The sequence below is a fragment of the Bubalus bubalis genome, chromosome 6 (assembly GCF_019923935.1).
Source record: "Bubalus bubalis isolate 160015118507 breed Murrah chromosome 6, NDDB_SH_1, whole genome shotgun sequence".
Lineage (NCBI taxonomy): Eukaryota > Metazoa > Chordata > Mammalia > Artiodactyla > Bovidae > Bubalus > Bubalus bubalis.
Window position 1 is genome coordinate 110,618,229 of NC_059162.1, and position 20,632 is coordinate 110,638,860.

Genomic DNA, 20,632 nt, shown 5'->3' on the forward strand with positions numbered 1-20,632 from the left:
CATACACGTACTAAGAGGTGCACCGAGTTGCCCTAGAAACTAGACTCTAGTAAGTGCCTAAAAAGTAATTATAAACTCCAGAATATCTTTCAGCCGAGCAGGTGGCTGGAAAATTAGAAATCTATTTCTGAGACACCTTCTGCTTTCCGGAAAGGCTGAGGTGACGTTTCGGGGAGGGCCGGAGCGGGTGGCCTCGGCGGAGGGAGTGTGCGCGCGTCTGTGCGCGGGTGTGTGCGCACGCGGGAGGGGACGGGGTGCAGCGGATAGGGACGCAGGGGCGGGGGAGCCGCCAGTCTGGGGGCGTCGCGGAGGCACCCGCCCTGCCTTGGCGCTCCCTGCGGTTGCGGAGGCGGCAAAGCTTCTCCTCTCCCGTGTCACCCCTGAGAGCTGGGTTGCTAGGACACCGGAGCGGAGGAGATGCCAGCTGATTTGCCAAACAATTTTTCTCCCAATTAGGAATAATTAGACAAAGGGAGAAAGTGCGCACTTGGATGGTGGCAAACAGGCTTGGAGCTCGGGGACCTCTAGGAGCCATCGGGGCTTCGTGGCTGAAGATGCCCAGAAGTTTTGCCCCCACCCCCTCCCCGAGAAGGAGCCTTTCTCTCTGGACCCAGAGCGCCCGGCTCGCGGAGGGAGAAAAGAGAGCTTACATTTATTAAGTGTCTACCGCGTATCAGGTGTTGTCATGCTGCTTGCCTTCCAAGCAGGATCCCTTTTCAAGCTCATGACAAGCCGGGAAGAGTGATGAGCGTCTTCCTCGATGATCCCTTCATTGCACGCCAGCTTTGCTAGGCTGTTCTCAAACTTCTTTGGGGTTCTGGCACCTGCCCTTTCCCCAGCCTGGGTGTTCTCGCTTCTCCTCTCTGCGTGGCCAGCTCCTTCTCATGCTTACCGTGACCATTCTCATCCAAAGGAGATCCCCTTCCTGCTCTTTCCCCTCCGTTCCTTGCTGATTTCCTTCATGGTGCTCATTAGGGCTTAACTCTGTTTTGTGTGTTCACCTGTTTTCCCATTTGTCTTCCCAGCTAGAATGTCAGATTCACGAGGATAGGGGAGAGTGTATGTGTGGCATTCGTGGCATAGCTCCTGGCATATAAGACTCTCAGTATCTATTGCAGGAGAAGGAAAGGGCAACTCACTCCAGTATTCTTGCCTAGAGGATCCCATGGACAGAGGAGCCTGGTGGGCTGTTGTCCATAGGGTCGCACAAGGTCAGACATGATTGAAGCGACTTAGCATGCATGCATGCATTGAAGGAGGAAATGGCAACCCACTCCAGTGTTCTTGCTTGGAGAATCCCAGGGATGGAGGAGCCTGGTGGGCTGCCGTCTATGGGGTCGCACAGAGTTGGACAAGACTGAAGCGATTTAGCAGCAGCAGCAACAGCAGCAATATCTATTGGTTGAATGAATGCATGAGTGGATAAATGAGGATCTCCCTGTTATTGAAAGGAAGTGGAGGCTCAGTGAATATAAGGTTTTTCGATGTGGTTTAAGAAGTGGCAGTCAGACCTTGGCCTCACATTGATCTTATTCTCAAGCTGGTTCCTTTTTTTTTTTTTTTTTTTTAAATTGAAGTATAGTTGATTTACAGTGTTGTGTTAGTTTCAGGTACACAGCAAAGTGATTCAGTTTTACACATATGTATCTGAGCTCTCTTTCAGATTCTTTTCCCATAGAGGTTATTGCAAAATATTGAGTGTAGTTCCTTGTGCCATACAGTATGTCCTGTTGCTTGTCTATTTTATATATAGTAAGTGTGTGTATGTTACTCCAAGCAGGTTCTCCTCCTGAAGCATCATGCTGCCTTGGTCCGTGCCCCTCTCCAGCAAAGTCTGTGGTATCTCCTGTGCCTCCCCCCATAAGAGGGAAGCCATCCTTAGATCTGGGTATTCCAGATGCTGGCTGTGTGGCAGTATAGGTTATGGTCCCTGGAGTTAACCTTCCTGGGCTCAAATTCTAAATCTGCCAATTTCTAACTGTGTGACTCTGGGTCTCAGTGCTCGCATCTGTCATGTGGGGACTTATTTCATAAGGCTACTGTGAGGATATAATGAGGTAGCACATCTGGAAAGTTTAGAATGTGTGCCTGGCATGCAGGAAGTGGCTCCTCCGCTCTGAGTTCTAGAAGCAGCAGGGGTGACAACTGGCGACTGTGTGTCTGTGACACACCAGGGACCACATCATGCAGCTCTTTGGGTGCCTGTATAAATGATTCTGCCTGGCATTTGAAGCCCCCAATTCTTAATCACGCTGCTGTTGGGAAGATAGAGGGAGGCTAGTGGATGTGGAAGTGCCTAGCACAGCGTCTGGCTCCCAACTTGCTGGGACATCTGGGTGAGCCATATTGGAAGTACCCTCTCCAGCCCCAGTTGGATCATCTCAACTGATGCGACGTGGAGCAGAGATAAGCTGTTGTCACTGAACTCTGCCAAAATTGCAAAATTGGGAGCAAATACAGGGTAGTTTTATACTATTGAGTTCTGGGGTAGTTTGTTACAGAGCAAAGGCTAACCATATTGTCTGAGATGCTCTCCTCCTGGATCTGTACATGGCTGGCTCGTCATCATTCTGGCCACTTCCTATGACAGTTTTCCCTGACCACGCAATCTACAGGAGCCCCTTTCTGTAACTAGTAGCGTTCAAGTCACCCTTTCTTATTTTCCCTATGTACTTTTTATTCATTTATTTATCTGTCTCTTTTCACTAGAATGAGAAGCTTTGGAGAGTGACTTTGTCCATCTCTCCAGTGCCCAGGGCAGTGCCTGGCACGGGGTAGGACTTCAGTAAATCTTTGTTAAATCAATCACCCTCCTATCGGTTATGGATTCTGTATTTTTTAAAAAATTACTTATTTGGCTGCACTGGGTCTTAACTGCAGCATGTGGGAGTGTCAATCTTTGTTGCGGTATGTGAACTCTTGGTTACGGCATGTGAGATCTAGTTACCTGGCCAAGGATTGAACCTGGGCCCCCTGCATTGGGAGTGTGGAGTCTTACCACTGGACCACCAGAGAAGTCCCTGGATTCTGTATGAATTTCCTATCCTTGTTGTGATGAATTATCACAAACTTTGTGGCTGAAGACAACAACAAATGTATGGCCTTGCAGTTCTAGAGTTCAGAAGTAGAACATGGGTAGTGGGTTGTGTCACTTCTGTGAGGGGGCAGGAATCTGTCTTCTTGCCTTTTCTGGCTTCTCCAGGCCTCGCTCATTCCTTGGCTCATGGCCTTGCGTCACTTCAATTTCTGCTTCTGTCATCACTGTCATCTCTTTTTCCCTGACTCTGATTCTCCTGCCCCCTTCTTATAAGGATCCTGCAGAATCCTGATATAAGGATATCACTGGGCCCACACAGAAGACCCAGGATAATCTGGAAAGAAGCCTTAATGGAATCACACCTGCAAGTCTCTTGCCTTGCAAGGTTACGTTCACACATCCTGAGGACTAAAATGTGGGCATCTTTGGGGGATGAAAGTGAAGGAGGAGAGTGAAAAAGCTGGCTTAAAGCTCAACATTCAGAAAATGAAGATCATGGCATCTGGTCCCATCACTTCATGGGAAACAGTGGAAACAGTGTCAGACTTTATTTTGGGGGGCTCCAAAATCACTGCAGATGGTGACTGCAGCCATGAAATTAAAAGACACTTACTCCTTGGAAGGAAAGTTATGACCAACCTAGATAGCATATTCAAAAGCAGAAATATTACTTTGCCAACAAAGTAGTCTAGTCAAGGCTATGGTTTTTCCAGTGGTCATGTATGGATGTGAGAGTTGGACTGTGAAGAAAGCTGAGCGCCGAAGACTTGATGCTCTTGAACTGTGGTGTTGGAGAAGACTCTTGAGAGTCCCTTGGACTGCAAGGAGATCCAACCAGTCCATTCTGAAGGAGATCAGCCCTGGGATTTCTTTGGAAGGAATGATGCTAAAGCTAAAACTCCAGTACTTTGGCCACCTCATTCGAAGAGTTGACTCATTGGAAAAGACTCTGATGCTGGGAGGGATTGGGGGCAGGAGGAGAAGGGGACGACAGAGGATGAGATGGCTGGGTGGCATCACTGACTCGATGGACGTGGATGTGAGTCTGAGTGAGCTCCAGGAGTTGGTGATGGACAGGGAGGCCTGGTGTGCTGTGATTCATGGGGTCGCAAAGAGTTGGACATGACTGAGTGACTGAACTGAACTTGGGGGCTCTTATGCTGCCTTCCTTAGGCCTGATGCTCATCTGTCTATTTCAATGATTTCTTCTCTTTCTCCTTTCTCTCTGACTTCCATCCCAGTCCCAGGCTTCACAACTGAGAGGCTGCCTCAGTGGATATGCCATGAATTCTCTTCCCAAGCAGCTCTTGACCATGAAATCTGAGAGTGATAAGGGGATTCTAAGACTTCTTAAGATTTAATATGCCAGTGTTCTGGTACTGTGTATTGTTGTACTGAAATGTAGGTGATTTTTGCTAATGTACCAGTGTTATTTCAGTATTTTAAAAAAGCCAAATTATGGCCATGTGAGACCTACCCAGAGAATTATATGCTGCATTAAGATTTCCAATTGAACAAAGCTGCATTCATTCAGAAAGCATTCCGAGCACTTCTTGGCCTCTGTGAGGCCTTCCAGAACCCTCACTGCAGTTTTAATTCCCACACTCTGGCTGATGATGAGCCTCTATCCCCATGTTTCAATCCCCTGTATTTCCTTCAGAGCCACTTGGGGTCTGATGGAATCTGCCTAGAATTGGGGGGTGGGATGGCTAGGTGCAAAGGGCTTTGGAGAAAGTGGGAAGGAGGTTTTGTAAGGTGACATAGGAAAGAGGAAAGGGCAAAGGGGGAGGGAGATTCTCCAGACCCAGTTCTTAGCCCTCCTCCACTCTCTTTCCCAATTTATGTAACAAACATGTACAGAACTTAACGGGTTCCAGGCTTTATTCTAAGCGTTATATAATATTAACTAATTCACTCCCCCAAAGAACCACTGAAGTAGGTACTACCATTTCCCCTGCTTACACAGAGAAGGGCATAGAGAGGACAAATTACTTGGTCAAGGTCACCCAGCCAGTGAGGATCAGCCTGGGATTGAACCAAGGCAGTTTGGCATCAAATTCCATGACTTTAGCACTGCACATGCTGTATTTTTCTCGAGGGTTAAACTCCCTATAATCTCCCCTCCTATATCTTCCTGAGCATCCTCATGGGGACTGCTCCTCCCTTTCTGATCATTCATTTTGGCCAGGGCCTTTTCCCCCCTCATCCTACCTGGAGAGACTCAAGCCAGGAGGACCAAGTAGGGTCAGATGTGGCTCCCACCCCATCTTGGGTGATACAACCTTTGAAGCCTTGCCTGGGGCTCAGAGGTAAACATAGCTTGCTTTTAGCGAAATTTTGGTATGAGTACTAGTTTTTTAGTATCATCTAAACTAATTACTGAGATACAGCCATCAGCTGTTTTGCTCCTGACTTGCAGCCATGGGGCTAGCATCAGAGCCTTGTTAATCATTAGGCCATCTGGGCAGTGACCTGAAGCACCTATCTATCAAGAATTGCAGACATCTTTGGAATAAGTTGGGAACAAGCTGGGGTTTTCACATAAGGCTGCGTATACAGCTGGTGGGATGTAAATGAATCCTCTTTCTGCTAAGGTAGGCAACGCCCTCAAGGGAACACTGCAACACTTCTGACTAGGGTTCTTTCACTTTTAATAGCAGTGAAGCTTGCATTAGTACCCACATTTTACAGATGAGGAAGTGGAGGCTCAAAGAGGTTTAACCAGCTCCCCAAAGTCACTGCTAGGAAGAGGCCGAGCTGGGTGTGAGCCGGGGTTGCTGCGTCCAGTGCCTGTGCTTTTAATGCAGTTGTTCTGCTGCCTCCAGAGAGATGGATGGAAGGGCGTCTTGAGGATACAGCCTGGCCCATTCCTCCTCTTGTCTTATCTCATAGCCGGTGTCGGGTAAAAGTGCTTGCAGCGAACGCTGGACGGTGCCCCATAGGACCTGTCTGTCTGTGACAGAGATATAAGCGTTCTGGCTGGGAGGAAGGGGAAGGGAAGGATGTTGAGACGACTTCAAGAAAGAGGTGGCATTTGAAAGGGGTCTTTGACAGGAAGAGGGACTCTCCATTTAGGGCTGAGTACACGTGCGTGAATTCATTCAATATGTATCCCTTGAGCCCCTACTATGTGCCAGACACCACGGTGATCACACAGTACCTGTTGGTGAGTAGAGGAGACGTTGCCCTGCTCTCCAAGCTGCAGTCTAGAACTTTCTGTGATGATGGAAATGTTCATGCTGTGCAGTGCAGTAGCCACTAGCTGCATGTGGCTCCTGAGCACTTGAAATGTGGCTAGCTTAAGGAGCTAAAATTGTGATTGTATTTGATTTTGTTGAATCAGCCACTTGTGGCTGCTCTACTGGGTAGTGCAGGCTTAGGGGAGGCAGACGTGAACATAAGCTGCTTATGGGGGAAGTGCTGTTCTGGAGACGAGATGCATGGGCTCAAAATGATGGGGAGTATGATCCTGCAAGCCCCCTTCTGGGCATATACCCTGGTAAAACTGTAATTCACAGAGATACATGCACCCCTTTGTTCATAGCAGCACTAGTTACAATAGCCAAGACATCAGTTCAGTTCAGTTCAGTTGCTCAGTGTGTCCGACTCTTTGCGACCCCATGAATCGCAGCACGCCAGGCCTCCCTGTTCAAGACCAACTCCCAGAGTTCACTCTGACTCACGTCCATCGAGTCAGTGATGCCATCCAGCCATCTCATCCTTTGTCGTCCCCTTCTCCTCCTGCCCCCAATCCCTCCCAGCATCACCTAAATGTCCATTGACAGATGAATGGATAAGGATGTGTTACATATAAACAATGGAATACTACTCAGCCATAAAAAAGAACAAAATAATTCCATTTGCAGCAACATGGATGCAACTCAAGATTATCATACCAAGTGAAGTCAGTCAAAAAGAAGAAGACCAATACCATATGATATCACTTTTATGTGGAATCTAAAATATGGCACAAATGAACCTATCTACAAAACAGAGACTCACAGACATGGAGAACAGACTTGTGTTTGCCAAGGAGTGGGGAGAGGGATAGACGGGGAGTTTGGGGTTGGTTGACACAAACTATTAAGTTTAGAATGGATAAATACCAAGCTCCTGCTGTATAGCACAGGGAACTGTGCTATATCCAATCTCCTGGGATAAATCATGACGGAAAAAAATATTAAAAAAAATGTATATATGTGTAAAACTGAGTCACTTTGCTATACAGCAGAGGCTGTCACAATGCTGTAAATCAGCTATACTTCAATTAAAAAAATAAAAACATGATGAGACACATCCTGTTTAGAAAATCAAGGGAGTTCCTCTTGGAGGAGGTGACGTTTTGGTAGAGACCTAGAGGGTGTGTGTGGCCATAGGAAGAGGTGAGGAGCATCTTAGGTGGACGGAGATGTTTATGAAAAGTTCTGAAGGAGGAAGGGATTGGGTGCTCGAGTCTGTGAAAGGAGACCAGTGTAGTGGGGGGGGGGATGGGTAGGAGGGTATGAAGTGAGGTAAGGGTGGGAGGGACAGAGGTCTGATCACTTGTGGACTTGGGTAGGGAGTTTGCCCACTTAGTTAGAGTGTGAGGGGAGCCACTGAAGGGTCTTGTGCTCCGTGCTGCCGTGTGGAGGAGGGATTGGAGGTGGCCGCAGTGGAATTAAGAACTCTGAGGTGGGGTCCAGCAGTGGTGCTGATAGGGGATGGTGCCATGGAGCAGAATGATGGCTTCAGAGATGAGAGAAATGATTGGCTTTACAGTTGGTCTAGATGTGGAGGGCGAGGAAGATTTCAGAATCAAGGGTGATGCTCAGGCTCTAGGAAGAGTCACTGGGCAAATGGTGGCACCATTTCCAAAGAAAAGAAAGCTTCAATTAAAAAAACTCAAGAGTCCAGGCTGTTGGATGGTCACCCAGATGGCTGTTGGAGTCGGCGGGAATGCTGAATGTTTATGTAATTATGTTTCATCCTGGTGGCCTGAGTTTGTATACACACTCCATGTGGGCGGGCACGCATTCATGTTTGTGCACATCTCTGCTTTGAGTAAAGTGAATGCATACGTTTGGTGTGGGATGACTGTGTATGCATATTAATGTCTACATTTTGGATGAGTGTATGCGAATGTGTGGGCTTCCCTGGTGGCTCAGTGGTAAAGAGTCTGCCTGCCAAGGCAGGAGACACAGGTTCAATCTCTGGGTTAGGAAGATCCCCTGGAGATGGAAACGGCAACCCACTCCAGTATTCTTGCCTGAAACATTTCATGGACAGGGGAGCCTGAGGGCTACAGTCCACAGGGTCTGAAAAACTCAGACGCGTAGAGACTAAACAACAACAGCAACAAAGTAAACACTGTCCTTAAATGTGGGTGCGATGAGTGTGTGTGAGTGTGTGCATCTGTTTATATGCAGGGTGAAGATGTGTGCAGGTTGTGGGGTGATGAGTGTACAAATTTGTGTGCATGTGTGAATGCAGCCGGTGAGAATAGACCCAGGGGTGGGGCTGAATGTAGCTGTGCATTGCTTCCTATGGGAGTGTGCGTGCAGGGTCTGTATGTGCACCTCTATTTGGGGGACCATGTGTGCAGATCTGTGTGTGTCTGTCATGTGCATGCACATAGGAGCACAGGTGTGAAGGAGTGTGTTCAGGGATAGGCTTGATGGGCATGTGTGCCCATCTGTGTTCACTGTGAACGTGTCTGCCAGTGCCCATTGGGGTTCCCATGCCTGCAAGTCCCAGAGGCAGCAGCTTGCAGAGCATGTTATGACATGTTTATAGGTCTCTCAACCTTAATGCATTTTATTTATTTATTTTTTTATTTTATTTTATTTTTAAACTTTACATAACTGTATTAGTTTTGCCAAATATCAAAATGAATCTGCCACAGGTATACATGTGTTCCCCATCCTGAACCCTCCTCCCTCCTCCCTCCCCATTCCATCCCTCTGGGTCGTCCCAGTGCACCAGCCCCAAGCATAAATTTCCAATCCTAGGTGATCCGGGTGGACTGCAGAGCCATTTGTTTCTTGCTCTGCTTTAAAAATAAAGTTTCCAGAGTAAGATCCCTTCTGCCTCCAGCCTGGCAGCAGTACCTGATTCTTGAGGACTCCTAATGGGAGGAAGACCCCGACCAGGGTGTCGAGATGGTGTGGACAGGGCAGGGGGCACTGAAAGCTAGCTGGGGAGGGGGCTCTCGAGTGTGAGGAGGAGGAGCAGGCTGGGGTGGCCTGGGGATGATGAGGTGGGAAGCCCCAGGATATGGAAGCCCCAGCACGTAGAAGATCTCACTTTTGATCTCCTTGCACGCTCAGTTTCTCTCCTGTCCATCTGCGAACTTGTACCTGAAACTCTGCTTCTCACACTACACACTTTCCTTGGGTAAGTGAAAGTGTTAGTCAATCAGTCACGTCCAGCTCTTTGTGACCCCATGGACTGTAGCCCTCCAGGCTCCTCTGCCCATGGAATTCTCCAGGCAAGAATAGTGGAGTGGGTAGCCATTCCCTTCTCCAGGAGATCTCCCTGACCCATCTTCCCAATCCAGGGAAAAAACCTGGGTCTCCTGCATTGCAGGTGGATTCTTTACTGGCTGAGCCCCCAGGGAAGCCCATCCTTGGGTAGCTTAACCCTTAACTGCTCTGAGGCAAGTCCTGATACCTTAAATCCCTTCTCAGGTTCTTCCTGGCATCCCGAGAGTGCCTCAAGTGTCTTCAACAGCCACCAGTGTCTGCTGTTTCCCTCCCAACCCTGCAGAAGTGCAAAGTCTCCTGGGCCAAAAGGGCTGCAACTCCTGTGTCACTGTGCCTAGGGTCCTGGGGTGGGGGTGGGGGGCTGTTGCTGATTCAGCTGCTGGCAGATACCCAGGGAGGTAGGAGAGAAACGTTCCTCAAACTCCCGCTTGTGTTTATGGGGGCATCTTGTATCAGGTCCTAGGGCCGAGGCTCTTGGGATGTGCTGGGGAACCAGGTGACACAGTGGAGCTGTGCTCAGAATTACCTCCACCTTTGTCTTTGGACCAAGATCTGGGCTGCAATTCTCCCTTCCTTTAGGATGAGTTTTCCCCCCTATTCTTCTTCCATCCTCATACCACAGCTGCTGGTGTGAGGCCTCGCGCCCTCCTGCAGGCACGCCTGAGTCCACAGACAGACTCTGGATGGATCCCTGCATCCTTTGGCCCCACCCATCACCCCTTCTGGTGATCATCCTTTGATACCACCATCTGCTAATCTCATGGTCTAGCCACTGGGGTCTCATTTGAAACAGACATTTATCGTAACACATTTTTCTAGCCTCAGGTCAGGAGCTGCAGCTTGCGGGATGCAGGCTCCAGGGGTCCCTTTCTTGAACTTTGATCAGCCACGGGCCTGAAGGACCCCACACTCTGACACAAGGGAACAAGCCTCCCACTGGGTCTCCTTCATTTCTTGTTTGCACCACAGGGCTCCCTGGGGGAGACTGTGTGGCATCCCTTGGACTTCTCCCAGGAGGAATTCTGTCTGTACACCCAGTGGATAAAAGGGCAGGAAAATCCCCTGCAGAGACCCGTGGAGACTCTTTCTTGAAACGTAATAAATTGTTAGGGCCCATTTGGTGACTTTTAAAAAAAGGCTTTAATGTTTTGGTGAATATGCTTCATGAAATTGCTGGGTAGAGGCAGGGTAGCTTAATGGATAAGGGCATGGATTGTAGAGCCTGACTCCCTGGTTTGGCTCCCGTCTTTGCCGTTTACTGGCTGGGGGTGCACTGTCGGTCTCTATGTGCCTCCGTACGCATGTCCTCTCCGATGGAGATGATAACAGTGTTCACTTCATAGCATTGTTGTCAGGATAAGGTGAGTTAACATACGTAAGGGGATTACAACAGCTCCAGCCATAGTAAGTATAAGCCTCCTCATTATTAAACAGTTTAACAATACAGAAGAAACCAAAATTCACACCAAATGCTACATTCCAGGGGACCTTCCTCCAGTCATCTCTTTTTGTGCTGAAGCATATATAGTTTTATATAAATATGATTTATGATATGTATGGTTCAAATACTCACCCCCCTCCCAACTTAACTGTGTGTCTTAGAGATTTTTCCATATCACTCCATACAGAGCTACTTCACTCTTTGAAAATTAATACTAGGCAGTTTATTTGCCTAATCTATCACTGCCAGGGGGGGCGTGGAGGTTGTTTCTAATTTTTCTGTGCTATAAACAACACTGTGTATTCCTGCCCACGTAGTGCTTATGCATATGTTTTCTTGCATTTGGGGTGTTATCTCCTTGGGCTAAATTCTAGAGGTGAGAGTGCTGGGTCAAAGAGGACCACACATTTTACATTTTGATACATATGGCCAAGCTGCCCTTTGGAAAGGTTGTACCAATTTACATCTTCCCTCTCAACGACGTCCCTTTTTGAACCTTTTTCATTTGAACTCTCGGTTGCTCATCAGATTACCCTATGCCCCAGGTGAGGCCATCTGACCGAAGAAGAAAGCTGGGTGAACACATATTTTTTTGATTAGTCCATGAGATCATGAGCTGCCCGGAAAAGGTGGTCACTGGGGCACTTCCTGAGGGTGGCTGTTGAGGTGTGTGGTGCAGCTGCCGCGGCGCTTCCCCAAGCTGAAAGGGCGAACCACGGAGCATGAGCAAGCCTGTTAGAAAGCGACTTTGATGAATGTTGAGCTTTGTTCTCTCCAGGCTTCTCATGGAAGCAGCCTGGTTGTTTTGACCCGATTTTGCATGTGAACAGGGCTTCGAAGGGCAGATTGCTCATTGCAGAGATGGCGGAGACAGGAGCGCCCATTGCAGAAGCTTGTGCACGGTGGGACTAGGTCACACCCCACCGGGAGGTGGAGGCTGATTCCTTTCCTCTTGAATCTGGGCCAGCTCGGTACTTTGGTCAATGGGGTCTGGTAGAAATGACACCCCGCCTGAACTTCTGAACCACAAATTTGGGAGCAGAATAAAATGGTGGCTGTTTTACATCTCTAAATTCTTGGGTGATTTGTTATACAGCCATTGAAACTGGACCGTGTGGCCACTGCTTATTGGGTACAGTGCAGCAATTTTCAAACTTGGGTACCTGGGAATCAACTGGGACTCTCCTTAAGAATGCAGATTCCTGGCTTTTCTGGTGGTCTAGTAGTTAGGAATCTGCCTGCCAATGCAGGGGCCACAGGTTTGATTCCTGGCCCGGGAAGATTCCTCATGCTGCAGGGCGACTAAGCCTGTGCGCCACAACTGCGGATCCCATGCTCTAGAGCCCCATGGACTGCGACTAGAGAGGAGCCCCCGCTCGCTGCAACTAGAGAAAGGCTGGGGGCAGCAACGAAAACGCAGCATAGCCAAAGAGAGAAATTAGAAAAAGAAGAATGCAGATTCCTGGCACTTCCCTGGTGGACTGGTGGCTAAGACTCCATGCTCCCAGGGCAGGGGGCCCTTGTTCCATCTTTGGTCAGGGGACTAGATCCCATGCTGCAACTAAGAGTCCTCATGCTGCAATGAAAGATCCCACATGTTGAAAGGAGGATCACGTGTCCCATATGCTGCAGCGAAGACCTGGCACAGCCAAATACATAAATAAATAGTTTTTAAAAACGGATACAGATTCCTGAACCCCAGACTGGGGAATGTGCATTTTCAAATGAGTGATCCAGGAAATTCTGACATAAGTGGTACCAGATCAAAAACTTGGATGAGTCATTTAAGAATGAGAGACTTGAATTTGAATTTTGAACCTGTGGCTATCATCTCCCTATGCCTTACTTCATCTGTAAAGTGGAGGCGATCACGGTCCCTACTTCATGCTGGTGTTGAGGGAGTTAAATAGGGTTAAGCTCTGTAGTACTTAGCACCATCCTGCCACGTGATAAACGCAGAGGAAATGGTTACTGTCATCACAGCATCATGCAGTAGAATTCTTAAGTTCTTCTCCTTGCCCTTCGACATTAAGTGAAAAATGTTGTGTTTTGATGTATTTAACTCAGGAGAGGGTCCATAGTTTTATTCAAATTCTCAAAGGGTCCTTTGTCTAAAGAAGGTTGAGACAGCTCGAGAGCATGTGTTGGCCCTTTGACCTGGGTCCAGCCCCAGTGATCTCAAAGAGACAGCGGTGAGCAGTCCTGAAGAGAGATCTCAGTTCCCTGCCCAGGAATTGAACCTGCATGAAAACCAGGAATCCTAGCCACTAGACCACCATAGGATAGAGGCTAGAAGCAGAGTGGCCCTGACTTTTGCCCCTCTTTGAAAGCAAGACTGTTTCAAGGAGGCAAAATCCAGAGAGAAAGGGTATGGGTGTCCACTCTAATGAGGAGGAGCACATTGAAGAGGAGGATAAATCACTTATGCAGGGCAGTTCTTTTGGGTCTTTGTTTACCTTTGACCATTATCTTGTTTCTTTCTTCACACCCGCCCTGCCCTAGAAGCCTCCCCAAGATGCGTGCAAAACTTTTTCCTAAGATAAATTCCACTGCAGAGGCCTGTGGGGGTATGGCCACACTTATTATGGGGTGGTGCCCACTCCCTTTTCAATTCCAAGGAATATTCTTGCATTTGTGCAGTAGGGGAAGTTTCCTTGACCTCAGGAGTGGTTGTCATACCTCTTTACTCCAGCAGAACTCAACTTTTGCCACTAGCTTTGTCCTTGGAATGTCTGGGGGAAAACAAAGCTTCAGTTAATACTCCACTTGGCAAATAACAGCTGGTCCAACTCAGTGGCCCGTCTATCTTCCACCTCACCAGGAGCCCTCCATCCTTTTGGCTGGAGCCTCTTGACCACACCCTATGGGTCGACTTCATTCCAGAGCCTGGAAGGACGACTTTAAAGGAGTCTTAGTCTCAGTGATGGCGGTTAGGGAAGAGAGTGGCCCAGTTGTTTAGGGAAGGGAACTCTGGATGCAGAAGCAGGCTCGTTGTGAGGAGCAACTGTGATGTTCCTACCTGGGAGTCCTCGAAGAGATCATCCCAGCTGACTGCTCTGTCTGCCTTCTCCACCCAGGTGTGCGGGGGCCCATGGTTTAGGCTGGAATGTGAAGGCCAGCAGGGTGTAGCGGGGGGAAATTAAACTCCTGGTGTGTCCTTAGGAAAGCTTCAGTTTTCCTGTGGATGAAATGAGGAGTTAGGAGACCTGGGTGAGTTTGTAACCATTTCTACCTGACTCTTTGAGACCTGCTCTCCTAGGATGGGGATGGCAAACATGTTTTAATTCCTGTGTTGGTGCTGCCTGAGTACTGGCTTTTTTTTTTTTAAAGGTATAGTTTAAGTACAATGTTATAAAGTTTCAGACATACAACTTAGTGATTTGCAATTTTTTAAAGCTATACTCCATTTATAATTATTTATATAAGCAACAGTTAGAACTGGACATGGAAAAACAGACTGGTTCCAAATTGGGAAAGGAGTATGTCAAGGCTGTTTATTGTCACCCTGCTTATTTAACTTATATGCAGAGTATATCATGAGAAATGCTGGACTGCATTAAGCACAAGCTGGAATCAAGATTGCCAGGAGAAATATCAATAACCTCAGATACACAGATGACACCACCCTTATGGCAGAAAGTGAAGAACTAAAGAGCCTCTTGATGAACATGAAAGAGGAGAGTGAAAAAGTTGGTTTAAAACTCAACATTCAGAAAACTAAGATCATGGCATCCAGTCCCATCATTTCATGGCAAATAGATGGGGAAACAGTGGAAACAGTGACAGACTTTATTTTGGGGGGCTCCAAAATCACTGCAGATAGTGACTGCAGCCATGAAATTAAAAGACGCTTGCTCCTTGGAAGAAAAGCTATGATTAACCTAGACAGCATATTAAAAAGCAGAGACATTGCTTTGCCAACAAAGGTCTGTCTAGTCAAAGCTATGGTTTTTCCAGTAGTCATGTATGGATGCGAGAGTTGGACTGTAAAGAAAGATAAGCACTGAAGAACTGTGGTGTTGGAGAAGACTCTTGAGAGTCCCTTGGACAGCAAGGAGATCCAACCAGTCCATCCTAAAGGAAATCAATCCTGAATATTCACTGGAAGGACTGATGTTGAAGCTGAAACTGCAATACTTTGGCCACCTGATGTGAAGAACTGACTCACTGGAAAAGACCCTAATGCTGGGAAAGATTGAAGGCGGGAGGAGATGACAGAGGATGAGATGGTTGGATGGCATCACCGACTCCGTGGACGTGAGTTCTCCGGGAGCTGGTGTTGGACAGGGAGTCCTGGAGTGCTGCAGTCCATGGGGTCGCAAAGAGTAGGATATGACTGAGTGACTGAACTGAACTGAACTGGCTGTATTCCCTGTGTTGTACAATATATCCATGTAGATTATTTATTTATTTATTTACTTGCACCATGTGGCATACTGGATCTAGTTCCCTGACCAGGGATCGAACCCATGCTCCCTTGCAGGGAAAGCATGGAGTCCTAACCACTGAACTGCCAGGGAATTCCCTAGCTTTTAAATTTTATGCATAGTAGTTTGTACCTCTTAATCCCCTACCCTTGTCTTGCCCCTTGCTTCCTTCTCCCCACTTGTTCCTAGAGTGCTGTGCTGAGTTGAAGTCTGAGATGAAATCTAGGATCAGTGGGAAAGGTCTCTGATGCATTAGCAATGTCTGCCTGGTTGTGTCATGGGACGTGGCAACACAACCACTCGTATGGAAATCTTACTTTCATACAACATGAATCCAGTAATTCAGGTTGACACTTTTAGAATTTTTGCTGGTCTACATGTTGCCTTCTTTATTAAATTGATTAATAGTTTTAAAAAATTAATTTAGTTTAACATTATATTGCCTATTTAAATAAATTAATTTTTAAGACCTATTAGTCAGTTTAATAATAATGAAGATAACACATAGATGTAGCAAAAAATTATGAAAGTGTCAACCTGAATTTTAAAATTATATTGCCTATTTGGGGCTTCCCTGGTGGCTCAGTGGGTAAATAATCTGCCTGCCGTGCAGGAGACACAGGAGACATGGGTTTGACCCCTGGGTCTGGTAGATCTCCTGGAGGAGGAAATGGCAACCCACTCCAGTATTCTTGACTGGAAAATCCCATGGACAGAGGAGTTTGGTGGGCTACAGTTCATGGGTTCACAAAGAGTCAGACATGACTAAGTGACCAACACTTTCACTTTCACTGCATTTCCTATTTACATGATTATGAATAAAGATTGTTAAAAAATGAACAGCTTCATTGCAGAGAAATATAATTTCTATTCCTATTTCCTTCTTGTTCTCACCTTTCCCGCCAAAGGTAATCAATTTTATTTGCTTTTGGCTTATCTTTCTATTGTTTCTATTTGAAAGGTATGTGCTGCATTATATTGTTCTTAAACTCGGGAAGATCCCCTGGAGAAGGGAGTGGCAACCCACTCCAGTATTCTTGCCTGGAGAATTCCATGGACAGAGGAGCCTGGGGGGCTACAGCCCATGGAGTTGCAGAGTCAGACATGACTGGGCAATTAACACAAACTTTCTTTAGATCAACAAAAGGGCTTAAAAAATTTTTTTACCCAAATTTCTTTTTTAAAGTCATCTTTTTATTGATGTATAATGTATGTACAGAAGAGTACACAAATCTTAAATGTACAGCATCATGCATTGAAAATCAGGAAACTCTATAAGTAAATGGACCCATCTAATCACCTCTCAGATTAAGGAAGAGAATTAAAAAAAAAAGAAATCATTTAAATATTAAAAAAAAAAAAAAGAGAGAGAGCTCTGACAGTTCTCCACAAGAACTGCTCATGTGTCTTATGTTTGGGAGATAATTGGGCATCTTCTGTGAAGTGCCTGTTTAAATCTTTGGCTCATTTTTCAATTGTGTGGTCTGTCTTTTAATGGTTGGTTGTAGGGCTTCATTATATCTTCTAGAAGCAAGTCTGTTGTTGATTATAAATATTACAACCATCTTCTACTCTTTGTTTTGTTTTTTTCTTTCTCTCAGTGGTGTCCTTTGATAAACAGAAGTTCCGGATTTTAAAGCAGTTTGAATTTTCAGTCTTTTCCTATGTGGTTGGTAATTTTTTTATTCTGTTTAAGAAGTCTTTGCACCCCAAAGTCACCAAGAAATTCTCCCATGTTTGACATAGAAGCTTTATTTTATCTTTAACATTTAGGATACCTGGAATTGATTTTTGTATAGCAAGGTAGGGGTCTAAATTACATTTTCTCCATATAGCTAACCTGCAGATCCAGCACCATTTGTTGAAAAGATAATCCTTGTCCCCATGCACTGCAGGAATCCCATTTTTAAAAATCTGAGTATCAACTGAATCGTGGGTTTGATGTGCTAATTTATTTTTCTCCTATGTTATCTTCTAAGAGTTTCATAGTTTTGCATTTCAGGTTTAGGTTTGTGATTCATTTTGAGTTAATTTTTGTGAAGGCTATAAAGTCTGTGTCTACATTTATTTATTTTTGTATGTGGGTGTCCAGTTGTTTCAGCTCCATTTGTTGGAACTAATTTATTTTTGTAGTTTATGTTAAAATAAACATATACTTATGAAAATAAGAAGTGCTTAATCTGCATTGAATCACCTAAAAGCATTTTACATTCCACGCTTTAGGCAATGCTACAGTGGGATGTTGCAATCACAGCAGTGGAATAAGAGAGGGTTTTTCTGTAGGAGTAAGTTAAACACAATCTTTAAGAATTTATTATATAAGAAGTTCCTATTTGTTTTAGAAACAATAGAAGATACAGATAAATAAAAGTCATCTATAATCTTCCTACCCAGGAGGAGGCACCTTACCATTTTGGTGTATTTTTTCCCAGCTATTTCCCCTCAGTGTATATACATATCAGATCAGATCAGATCAGATCAGTTGCTCAGTCGTGTCCGACTCTTTTCGACCCCATGAATCGCAGCACGCCAGGCCTCCCTGTCCAACACCAACTCCCGGAGTTCACTGAGACTCACGTCCATTGAGTCAGTGATGCCATCCAGCCATCTCATCCTCTGTTGTCCCCTTCTCCTCCTGCCCCCAATCCCTCCCAGCTTCAGAGTCTTTTCCAATGAGTCAACTCTTCGCATGAGGTGGCCAAAGTACTGGAGTTTCAGCTTTAGCATCATTCCTTCCAAAGAAATCCCAGGGCTGATCTCCTTCAGAATGGACTGGTTGGATCTCCTTGCAGTCCAAGGGACTCTCAACAATAACCCTGTGTACGAGACAGCAAAAGAGACACTGATGTATAGAACAGTCTTATGGACTCTGTGGGAGAGGGAGAGGGTGGGAAGATTTGGGAGAATGGCATTGAAACATATATAATATCATGTATGAAACGAGTTGCCAGTCCAGGTTCGATGCACGATACTGGATGCTTGGGGCTAGTGCACTGGGATGACCCAGAGGGATGGTATGGGGAGGGAGGAGGGAGGAGGGTTCAGGATGGGGAACACATGTATACCTGTGGCGGATTCATTTTGATATTTGGCAAAACTAATACAATTTTGTAAAGTTAAAAAAAAAAAAAAAAAGAGTCTTCTCCAACACCACAGTTCAAAAGCATCAATTCTTCGGCGTTCAGCCTTCTTCACAGTCCAACTCTCACATCCATACATGACCACAGGAAAAACCATAGCCTTGACTAGATGGACCTTTGTTGGCAAAGTAATGTCTCTGCTTTTGAATATGCTATCTAGGTTGGTCATAACTTTCCTTCCAAGGAGTAAGCGTCTTTTAATTTCATGGCTGCAGTCACCATCTGTAGTGATTTTGGAGCCCAGAAAAATAAAGTCTGACACTGTTTCCCCATCTATTTCCCATGAAGTGATGGGACCGGATGCCATGATCTTCGTTTTCTTAATGTTGAGCTTTAAGCCAACTTTTTCACTCTCCACTTTCACTTTCATCAAGAGGCTCTTGAGTTCCTCTTCACTTTCTGCCATAAGGGTGGTATCATCTGTATATCTGAGGTTATTGATATTTCTCCCGGCAATCTTGATTCCAGCTTGTGCTTCTTCCAGTCCAGCATTTCTCATGATTGTATTTTATAAAAAATGGTTAATGAATACATCCTGTTTTGTACTCTATTTTTAGTTATTATGTCCTTAACAGCTCTTCATGTTGATATGTTATATTTTTGAATAATCATTTTAATGGGTGTTGGTGCTTGATATGCTGACTGGCTCCCATTTCCTCCCTCCTTCTAAACACAGACTCTACCCCCCTCTTTAATTTCTGTCTTCTGGACCCCTATTTTGTTTGTACCCACCACCATGGTTTAAGAAATAAAGCCAAAGGACTCTGTGTTTCTTTTCCTGATTCCATTTTCTTTTCTGCATGAGTAACCATTATTCTAGAACTAGTACTTCTCACTTCTCATGCATAAAAATATCCCCATTACTGTATGCAGATATACTATCAATAATATATAGTATTGCTTTGTAGGCTTTAAAACTTTATATATGTAGTGATATCCTACTATATACATCCCTTTTCAGACTCCTTTCTTCACTCAAAATGGTGCTTCTAAATTTTATTCACGTTGCTATATGTAACTTTCATTTATTCATTTTAACTGCGGTCTGCTGCTGCTGCTGCTGCTAAGTCACGTCAGTCGTGTCCGACTCTGTGTGACCCCATAGACGGCAGCCCACCAGGCTCTGCCGTCCCTGGGATTCTCCAAGCAAGAACCCAGGAGTGGGTTGCCATTTCCTTCTCCAATGTATGAAAGTGAAAAGTGAAAGTGAAGTCGCTCAATCGTGTCCGACTCTTAGCGACCCCATGGACTGCCGCCTACCAGGCTCCTCCCTCCATGGGATTTTCCAGGCAAGAGCACTGGAGTGGGGTGCCATTGCCTTCTCCATTAACTGCGGTCTAGTATCCCATTATCAGTATACTACAATTGACTTATCCATTTTCCTTTCTTTCCCCCTCCCTTTTGAACCTCCCTCCCACTTGCCCCCCTTCTCACCCCTCTAGGTTGTTGCAGAGCCCTGTTGAGTTCTGTGAGTCATACAGCAAATTCCCATTGGCTATCTGTTTTACATACAGTCGTGTGTATGTTTCTATGCCACTCTCTCTGTTTGTCCCACCCCACTCTTTCTCCCTTCCCACCATGTCCATAAGTCTGTTCTCTGTGCCTGTGTCTCCACTGTTGCCCTGAAAGTAGGTTCATCAGGACCATCTTTCCAGATTCCATATATATATATATATATATGCATTGATATCTGATATTTGTTTTTCTCTTTCTGACTTACCTCACTCTGTATAATGGACTCTAGGTTCTTCTGCCTCATTAAAACTGACTCAAATGCCTTCCTTATTATGGCTGAATAATATTCCATTGTATATATGTACCACAGCTTCTTTATTCATTCATCTGTCAATGGACATCCATTTTCTACTGATAATAAAGATAAAGAATGGTGCTATGTTCTTGTGAAATTTGTAGGAGTTTCTTTAGCATTCATATCCCAAATCAAAATTGCAGGGTTGAAGGGTGAACATTCCTTTAACTTTACTAGATATCGCCTGCCAAATTGCTCTCTAAAACAGTTATACAAATCTACAATACCATCAACAATGTGTAAAATTTCCTGTTTCTTTAAATCCTGAGTAACCTGTGGTACTGTTACATTTATAATTTTCCCCCATCTGATGGAT